Raw genomic sequence first — 8,906 nt, forward strand, 5'->3', positions numbered from 1 at the left:
CTCAGGCTGGTTTCGAACTCCTGAGCTCAAACAATCCGCCCGCCTCGGCCTCCCAGAGAGCTAGGATTACAGGCATGAGCCACCGCACCCGGCCAAGCATTGACTATTTACTGAGCCCTGGCTTTGTGCAAGGATAAATTAGGCAGGAAAAGATGACCGAGATGTGGTCCTTTATTAGCCAAATAAAATATGACACATCTGTACAATGGGACAGCATGCAGCCATTAAAAAGAATATGGCAGCCCTTAAAAGTACTATATGGAACAATCTCCACGGTTTGAGTGTTAAGTGAAAAAAGCACGGTGCAGAGCAAACATAAACATGTGGTGGTGTCACCAAAGGAGTGGTGGGAGACATACACGTGTCTGTTTACATAAGCAAGCTCTGGAAATTTACACAAAAAACTGGGTCACAGGAGTTGCCTTTTGGGAGGAAAATAAGGGGACTGAGAAGAATTTAAAAAGACTTATTTTTTCACTGTACTTTTTTTTATCCTTTTGCATTTTATATCATATGCACATATCGCCTATTCACAAATAAATTTTTAGAAATTTACAAATAAAAACTCAGCTCTTTTTCAAAAGTGCTCCCTGTTTCATGTCATGGGTTCTGTACCCTAAATTCCCCTGTTTCAAAATGTAAACTTACCCTCTGTGGGTGTACCTTTCCTGCATGTCTCCTCCCTTGCCTGCTTTCCATAGGAAGAAAAGCAATGAAAAGTAAGAAAATGAGGTCCTCTGGTCATCAACTTGTACTACCTACTTTTATCTGACACCCACCTCTTTTATTGAATCTGTCTCCGATGCGATAGCCACATTTTCTTAAGTTGTGAAAGATGAAGGAAATTTTTAAAAAGACAAAAAGAGGAGGAAAGCTCAGAGTTTGGCCAAATACAGTTTTTTCAAGCTTCTGCTTGAACTGCGTATTTCCTCTCAGCTTTAAGGACATGCCCTCTGGGTAGAAGGGTGTTTTGTTTCCAGCCCACGCAGACCCAAACTTTTTCTCTCATCACGTGCCTGGCCCAAGCCAGTCAGCAGCTCTGTAATGAGATCACCACGGCCAGCCTCCCAGCCTACTGAGTGAACGACAGGGTTAGCCAGCAGCAGCAGCAGCCACCAAAGCAGGGTGCTGAAAGAGAAGAGGAGGCAGGCTGGATTGACCTGTGGCAAGGACCTTGGAGGAGCTTGGAAACTGCCCACCGCAGAGGTGAGTGGGGGCTGCTGGGAAGGGGAAGTGTTTGCGAAAGTCAGGACATGTCCGAGTTCACTTGAAGAAGGGCAAAACACACTGTTCCTACCTCAGCCCCCACCCTGTCCTCTCCACTTGCAGTGCAGGTGAGATGTGCCTTTGAAAAGCACAGTGCAGTCCCCTACATGTCTCGCTAATGTCTGTATCTTCTGTCTGTCTGTTTGTACCATCTGCCTCCTTTGTAGTCTTATTGTTCTAGCAATTGACAAGTAATTAAAATGGACTGGGTTTGGCTTCAAAACGATGGGAAGGAGCAATTCCTAAGTCAGAACGCAAACAAGAGGCAGATCAAACTGGAAGAGACTGTTGGGAAGCAACTGCTGCCTAATTGCTTCTCATTTCTAATCTGCCATCACCTGGAGGAGACAGGCAAATTATTATACAATAGTTTAAAGTCTCTGGATAGTGTGGGCTATGAGCTGGACAACCTGGCCAAAGCTGTTTTTATGCAACATACTGGAATTTATCAGTAGTGGCTCCAGTTTTGGAATCGTTAATAGCCGGATGGTACCTATGGAAACACTCCCACAAAGGTTATTGGGTGAGGGGCATACAGTCGGGTGTATGGATGGAGGTGAAAATAGCCTACTGGTTTTTAGGGTGCTCCTACAGGCCCTCTGGGGCTTAAGGCAAGCAAGACAAGGTGCTGATTTGTGGGTTGCTTCAGTTTCATGTGCAATTCCAACTAAATTTCTCCGGTTGGGATGTACAGATTCAATTCAATTTCCTAAAACAGAAATGCACTGAGCCTCAGCTTCTGACTTTAGATAGGAAAGTTGTCAGCACGAGGAAAAGGCACAGAATGTTCAATAGCAAATGTTGGACACATTCTGAGGGCAGAAAAAGCAATGTTTTTGATTCTTTTGTCTTTTTTTCTTTCTTTTTTATTTTTATTTTTTCCCACTCTGTTGCCCGGGCCAGTGCTATGGTGTCAGCCTAGCTCACAGCAACCTCAAATTCCTGGGCTCAAGCAATCCTCCTGCCTCAGCCTCCTGAGTAGCTGGGACTACAGGCACATACCACCACGCCTGGCTAATTTTTTCTATTTTTAGTAGAGACGGGGTCTTGCTCTTGCTCAGGCTGGTCTCAAATTCCTGAGCTCAAGCAATTCTCCCACCTCAGCTTCCCAGAATGCTAGGATTATAGGCATGAGCCACCACACCCAGCCTGTGGCTGACATCTTGATTGCAACTTCATGAGCAATCCTGATCCAACGACACCCAGATAAATTGTCCCTGAAATCCAGATCCACCGAAACTGTGAGATAATAAATACGTATTGTTTTAAGCCATAAGCTTTGTGGTAATTCGATTCCTTTATCTCTTATTTATTCAGCAAATACTTCCTGAGTATCTGCTACATGCCAGGCATGTGCTTGGTGCTGTAGATCTCATAGTAAGACAAGCAGGCTTTGGGCCTCACAGGCTTGCAGTCAAGCAGGGCAGTAAACTCTTAAAGGATGAAAGCACCATGCAGCAAAAGAAGTGAAGGGGATGTTACTGAAACTGACCCAAGGGAGTCATTTCTGTCTCAAAGTTTAATCTTTACCTTCATGTATTTCGTCTTTTTTCATTTTTATTTTATTTTTAGACACAGAGGTCTCAGTATGTTGCCCAGGCTGGTCTTGAATACCTGGGCTCAAGCGATCGTCCCACCTCAGCCTCCCAAATACCTGGGACCACAGGCATGTGCCACCATGCCTGGCTATTTTATCTTTTAGGATGACTATCAGTCACTCTCCCTTGTATATAAGGCTCAGATATGTACAGACTGAGTCGTAGCAGCTCCTCAAGACCCTCTCCACCAGAGGCTTTAAGCTGTGTAATTACATTTCGGGTCAGTCTCCCAGTCCTGGAGAGCTCAGCTTCCCGCTAGAAAACAAATGGCCTGAGAGCAGGCGCTAAATTAAAGGGAGTACTAATGCCTGGGTCAGTTGCCCTCTGCCTGTGTCGTTTCCCCACTTTCAAAATAGAATTTATGCCATTCCAAAAACGCATGTAGCACCAGGCAAAGTGTTGGGAAGGCTGGATTTTGCCAGAAACTGTGGGGAGTTTGGAGCAAGTCACTTCTGCTATCTAGGCCTATCTCCTTAGCTATAAAACGGATTCAACACAACCACACTAAAATGTATCTAATTTGGATAATCTCACAATGTATATCAAATACTCTTTAAGGGAGAATCAATTTATTGTTATAAAATACTAGAATCTTTTAGCCCATTTCATTTCTTTCTCTTCTCTGAATGCATTCCCTTCTTAAATAACTATTTCGTATTTTCCTCCTAAATACTTTGTCATTTGGAAGCTCAAAGTTATATAGAAATATTTGATAAAATAGGACAAGAAGCATGTCTTATGCATCTCACACAGCCCTTCTGTCTAGCATTGTATCTGGTACACAATAAATGTTTCTTGAAAGAATGATTAATATTTTAGAGAAAACATGTTCTTTGGTATTAAAACACACCCAAACGCTATCTAGTCCATAAGGCCGATTTCACTCCTTTGTTTCCCTTTCAATCTCTGCACTCACCAACACCAATTCATTCTATATTTTTTGCAGTCTCAGTTGGTATAATGAGCACTGAATTCAAGTTCTTCCACTAAATAGCTGTCAAAGCTGAAGCCAACGACTGAATACCTCTCTGCTTCCATTTCTTCAGATGGAAAATGGGCTGAATAGATGAGCTCTAAGACAACTTCCATCTCTTAGATGGGAGACTTCAAAAAGGTAGAAAAAAAGAATTAGACAGTCAAGTCGCAGAGAGGAAGCCCAATAAAATGTAATGATTATAATACCTTAACATATTAAATATTTATAAATGTAACAATTTTACTTGCCAAAAAGAATTTCTGTCAACTATCGTTGACGAACAATGTTAAGGGACTTCTCTGGATGAAGACCCATCTGCCCACAGTGTTTGAGGTCTCCCTTAGAACCTGTCTGACTGCCTGTGATCATGTAAAACTGAAAACATGTCTGCAGGCAGGTAGAGAGGCACAGAAACCAAGCTGCTTTCGTCATAAAATATTCAGCAGAATGACACGGTCGTGTAGCTTGGAGGACTCAACTACCTAGATAAATATCTCGGGAGATGGCACATGGGCGTATTGGCACAGCTAAAGAATAAATGGCATGTTAGGAAATGCTTCGTTGATTCTAATGAAATCAGATGTCAACAGATAAATGGTGCTGCTCCTACAGCCAAGAAGCCTCCCCACCACTGGAAGATAAACAGTCATTTTCCCTTTGGCCAGAAAGTATACATGGAGCAGAGAAGTCCAAGGTCAAACTGACATATCAGCCCCTAATCACTCAGTCTCAGTAATACCCGATTTCCATACCATGGACACAGTGCCCTGCCTTGTGGAATAAACCAGAGTTGCCTCCTTCCGGGTTCAATGTCTTAATCATACTGATAGTCAGCTAGTCTCTCTTGGTTTTGGTTTTTGATTTCAATGTCTGGTTCTGTTTACTTATACTTTATACCCACCCTACATCTCAAAAGAGTTTAAGGTAGCTTCCAATAAAAGGATATAGATAATAGAACAGCTGCAAATAAATAAAAACTGATTAGAAACCATCAGACACTATATACCCTTTATATTGTTTTGATGGAGAGAGTGTAATCTGTAGAGAAAATAACCAGGTGCTTTAACTGCTACTGCTTTGATTTTGAACCATGTAAAATCGTTAACAAGGAAAAAAAAAAAAAAAGAAAGAAGAAGAAGAAGAAACCATTAGGGCACTGGTTCTTAATCATAGTTACCTTTAATAATCTAATGAAAGTTATAGACGCTTCTATGATGAAAAAATGAACATGGAAAAATTGGCATGTCATTTCAGGGGAGACAAAGAGTTCTCAAAGCCCTTCGAGAATGGAAATTATCTGATTTAAAGTAAAGGAAATGCTAATTAAAAGGAGAGCTAGTTACTGTAGGAATCTTTAATAAAGTGTTTCCTACAAATGGGCATTTAATTAACTTTTAAATATTTCTATAATTTTCTGAATAGGTAAAATATGCTCATGGTGCAAAATTCAAAAGGCAGAAAAGGGTAAAAAGATAGCCTTCCTCTGCCCATGCACCCCAGCCATCCAGAAGCCATCACTATAACCAGTTTATTCTTCCAGAGATAGTTTAATGTTCTATGTATTATTCTATGTATGCATGAACATCACATGCACACACGCACACAGGCACACTTGATTTTGTCCCACGCATTGTTTTATGTTCACTTAATACTTCTGAAGAGTACACACAAAGCTGCCTTATTCCTTGAATGGCTGCAGAGTGTTTCATTATTGGATGTACTATAATTTATTTAACCAGTCCTCCACCGATGAACATTTAGGTTGTTTCCAATCTCTAGCCACTAAAAATAACATTACAGGCCGGGCGCGGTGGCTCACGCCTGTAATCCTAGCACTCTGGGAAGCCGAGGCGAGCGGATCGTTCTGAGCTCAGGAGTTCGAGACCAGCCTGAGCAAGAGCGAGACCCCGTCTCTACCAAAAAATGGAAAGAAATTAATTGGACAGCTAAAAATATATGTAGAAAAAATTAGCCAGGCATGGTGGCGTGTGCCTGTGGTCCCAGCTACTCGGGAGGCTGAGGCAGAAGGATTGCTTGAGTCCAGGAGTTTGAGGTTGCTGTGAGCTAGGCTGATGCCACGGCACTCGCCCCAGGCAAGAGAGTGAGACTCTGTCTCAAAAAAAAAAACAAAAAAAAAACATTACAATGAACATCGTGTACATCTACCATTTTTTATATACAGGATTATATAACAGAAAAATAATCCCAAGAAGTGTAGTGGAGCACTAAATTTAACTCTGAGCTTACTGGTAGCCAAAGCAAAAAGGAGAAGAAATATGGATTGTCCAATTTTCTTTGCATCCCACAAGAAAGCATACCATTTCTTCCAGAGAGGAAAACGTCTATGCTCTAATTTATTGGAATTTATCATCTTTATCCTCATAAAAAGCATATTACTTCTTCTTAGGAACTAAATAATGGAGTAAGGAGTATCTTTAATGGCAGTTTTGATATTCATGTGGCAGATTCTATAGCTATCTTTTTTTCTTATATCTGTTTTTTTTTTTTTTTTTAAGTATAGTCTGACTAAAACTCAGCATTCCTTGCATAAGTGAAAATGCAATCTGGGAGGAAAAGGTTTAGTTTTGAGGTTGGACACCATGTATCCAAGAGCATGAAGAAAGCCAGGGAATTGTCCTCCTTTGAAGGTTTCCTGGGTATGCCAGATCTCTTGCACTACTCAGTAATTTCTTAGCTCTGGCCCAGACCTCTAGCCCTGTCAGTACCTGCAGTCCCAACTACTTGGGAGGCTGACACAGTAGGATCACTTGAGCCCAGGAGTTTGAGTCCAGCCTGGGCAACATAGTGAGACCTTGTCTCTTAAAAAATTTTTTTTTAAAAAGAAAAGAAGGCTGGGCGTGGTGGTTCACACCTGTAATTCTAGCACTCTGGGAAACTGAGGCAGGAGAATTGCTTGAGGCCAGGAGTTCGAGACCACGCTGAGCAAGAGTGAGACCCCGTCTCTACTAAAAATAGAAAAAATTAGCCAGGCACAGTGGTGTGCACCTGTAGTCCCAGCTACTTGGGAGGCTGAGGAAGGAAGATCGCTTGAGCCCAGGAATTTGAGGTTGCTGCGAGTGAGGCTGACGCCATGGCACTCTAGCTGGGGCAACAGAGACTCTGTCTCCAAAAAAAAAAAAAAAGGAAAAAGAAAAGAAAGAAAGGTGGGTCAAAGGGGAACAGTTGTTTCCTAAGGTCATAGCTGGTAAACATGCATCTAGAATAATAAAACCAAATACAATCATACACGAAAGAATAAAATATCTGTAGAGAGGGAAATAAGTGGCACAGTGGCATGCAGTCCAGCTTGGAATCTGGGCCCTGAGCCTGGCTCTGCCGCTTATCACCTATAGACTCTTGGAAGCCTCCCTTTGTGTAGGTTCCTTCATCCGTGTAACATGGCAGAACAAGACGACCTGTAATGCTCCTTTCCAGCCAGGTGATGACACTATGCAATAGGGATGGCCAGTGGGTTAACATGTGCCAACTCCTCTGGGCTGGTGCGCCTGCCCTGAGGGCTGTGGGTAGGACCGTGAGCTTGGTCCAGGCTCAGATGTAAGATGCCAGGAATGACAGGTGATGTCTACCAGGGATGACAGAAAATTGGAGCAGAATTTGCTATCTAATTCTTTTTTTTTTTTTTTTTTTGAGACAGAGTCTCACTGTGTTGCCTGGGCTAGAGTGCCGTGGCGTCAGCCTAGCTCACAGCAACCTCAGACTCCTGGGCTCAAGCGATCCTCCTGCCTCAGCCTCCCAAGTAGCTGGGACTACAGGCAGGCGCCACCATGCCTGGCTAATTTTTTCTATATATATTTTTAGTTGTCCAATTAATTTCTTTCTCTTTTTAGTAGAGACAGGGTCTCACTCTTGCTCAGGCTGGTCTCAACTCCTGAGCTCAAAGGATCCACCCGCTTCAGCCTCCCAGAGTCCAATTCTTAATTATTATTTTTAAATTAAATTTAAGATTTTTTGAATAGCTAACACATTCATATGATCCCAACATTTCAATCATATAAAAACAGAAAACATTTATTGCCAATTGATTTTTCATAGGGGTGCCAAGACAATTCAATGGGGAAAGAAGAGTTTTCAATAAACGATACTTGGACACCTGGATATTCACATGCAAAAGAATGAAGTTGAACCCCTTTCTTACACCATAACCAAAAATTAACTCACAATGGACAATGGACCTAAATGTAAGAGCTAAAATGATAAAATTCTTCAGAGAAAACTTAAATCTTAAATCTTTGTGACGTTGGATTAGGTAATGGTTTCTTAAATATGACATCAAAAGCACATTTCATTTTGCAAATGACACCATGAAGAAACTGAAAAGACAACCCACGGAATGAGAGGAATATCAGCAAGTCATATATCTGACAAGGAAAAGGACTGGCAACCAGAATATACTATAAAGAACACTTACAACTCAATAATTTAAAAAGACAACCAAGTTTTAAAATGAGCAAAGGGTTTGCATAGATATTTCTCTGAAGAAGATGCACAAATAACCAAATGCACATCATCGTTAGTCATTGGAGAAATGCAAATTAAAACCAGTGAGAAACCCCTCCGGACCCACTAGAATGGCTGTAATTAATATATATATGTATACACGTACACACATATATATATGTACAGTAACAAGTGTTGGTGAGGATGTAGAAAAATTGGAACCCTCATACTTACTAGTGAGAATATAAAATGATGCAGCTGGTGTGGAAATCAGTTTGACAGTTTCTCAAAATATTAAACATAGTTACCATATGACTCAGTAATTCTGCTTCTGAGCTTTGTGAACCTGAAAGAACCGGTCCGTCAAGATTAGATCCCCGGTGACTAACTGGGCCTAAATTTGAAATAGAGCCAAGTGGCCATTTGCTGACTAGGGTACTCTTGTGTTTTTCCCAAACGAACACCTCTTTTTTTTTTTTGAGACAGAGTCTCACTCTTTTGCCCAGGCTAGAGTGCCATGGCGTCATCTTAGCTCACAGCAACCTCAAACTCCTGGGCTCAAGCGATCCTCCTGCCTCAGCCTCCCGAGTAGCTGGGACTACAGGCAT

General features: G+C 41.7%; 2 protein-coding genes across 2 annotated transcripts in view; one reads left to right on the forward strand and one right to left on the reverse strand.

Annotated features, from left to right (window-relative positions):
- Window positions 1-8,906, reverse strand: part of CNOT8 (CCR4-NOT transcription complex, subunit 8) — a 30,985-nt gene that overhangs the window by 16,835 nt on the left and 5,244 nt on the right. The gene's annotated exons all lie outside the window — the stretch shown is intronic.
- FAXDC2 (fatty acid hydroxylase domain containing 2) overlaps window positions 1,101-8,906 on the forward strand; it is a 26,494-nt gene continuing 18,688 nt past the window's right edge. The window contains exon 1 of the mRNA XM_012653193.1: window positions 1,101-1,206. The gene's annotated coding sequence lies outside the window, so the exon portion shown is untranslated. The remainder of the gene's footprint in view (window positions 1,207-8,906) is intronic.

The sequence above is a fragment of the Propithecus coquereli genome, unplaced genomic scaffold (assembly GCF_000956105.1).
Source record: "Propithecus coquereli isolate 6110/MARCELLA unplaced genomic scaffold, Pcoq_1.0 Scaffold419, whole genome shotgun sequence".
Taxonomy (NCBI): domain Eukaryota; kingdom Metazoa; phylum Chordata; class Mammalia; order Primates; family Indriidae; genus Propithecus; species Propithecus coquereli.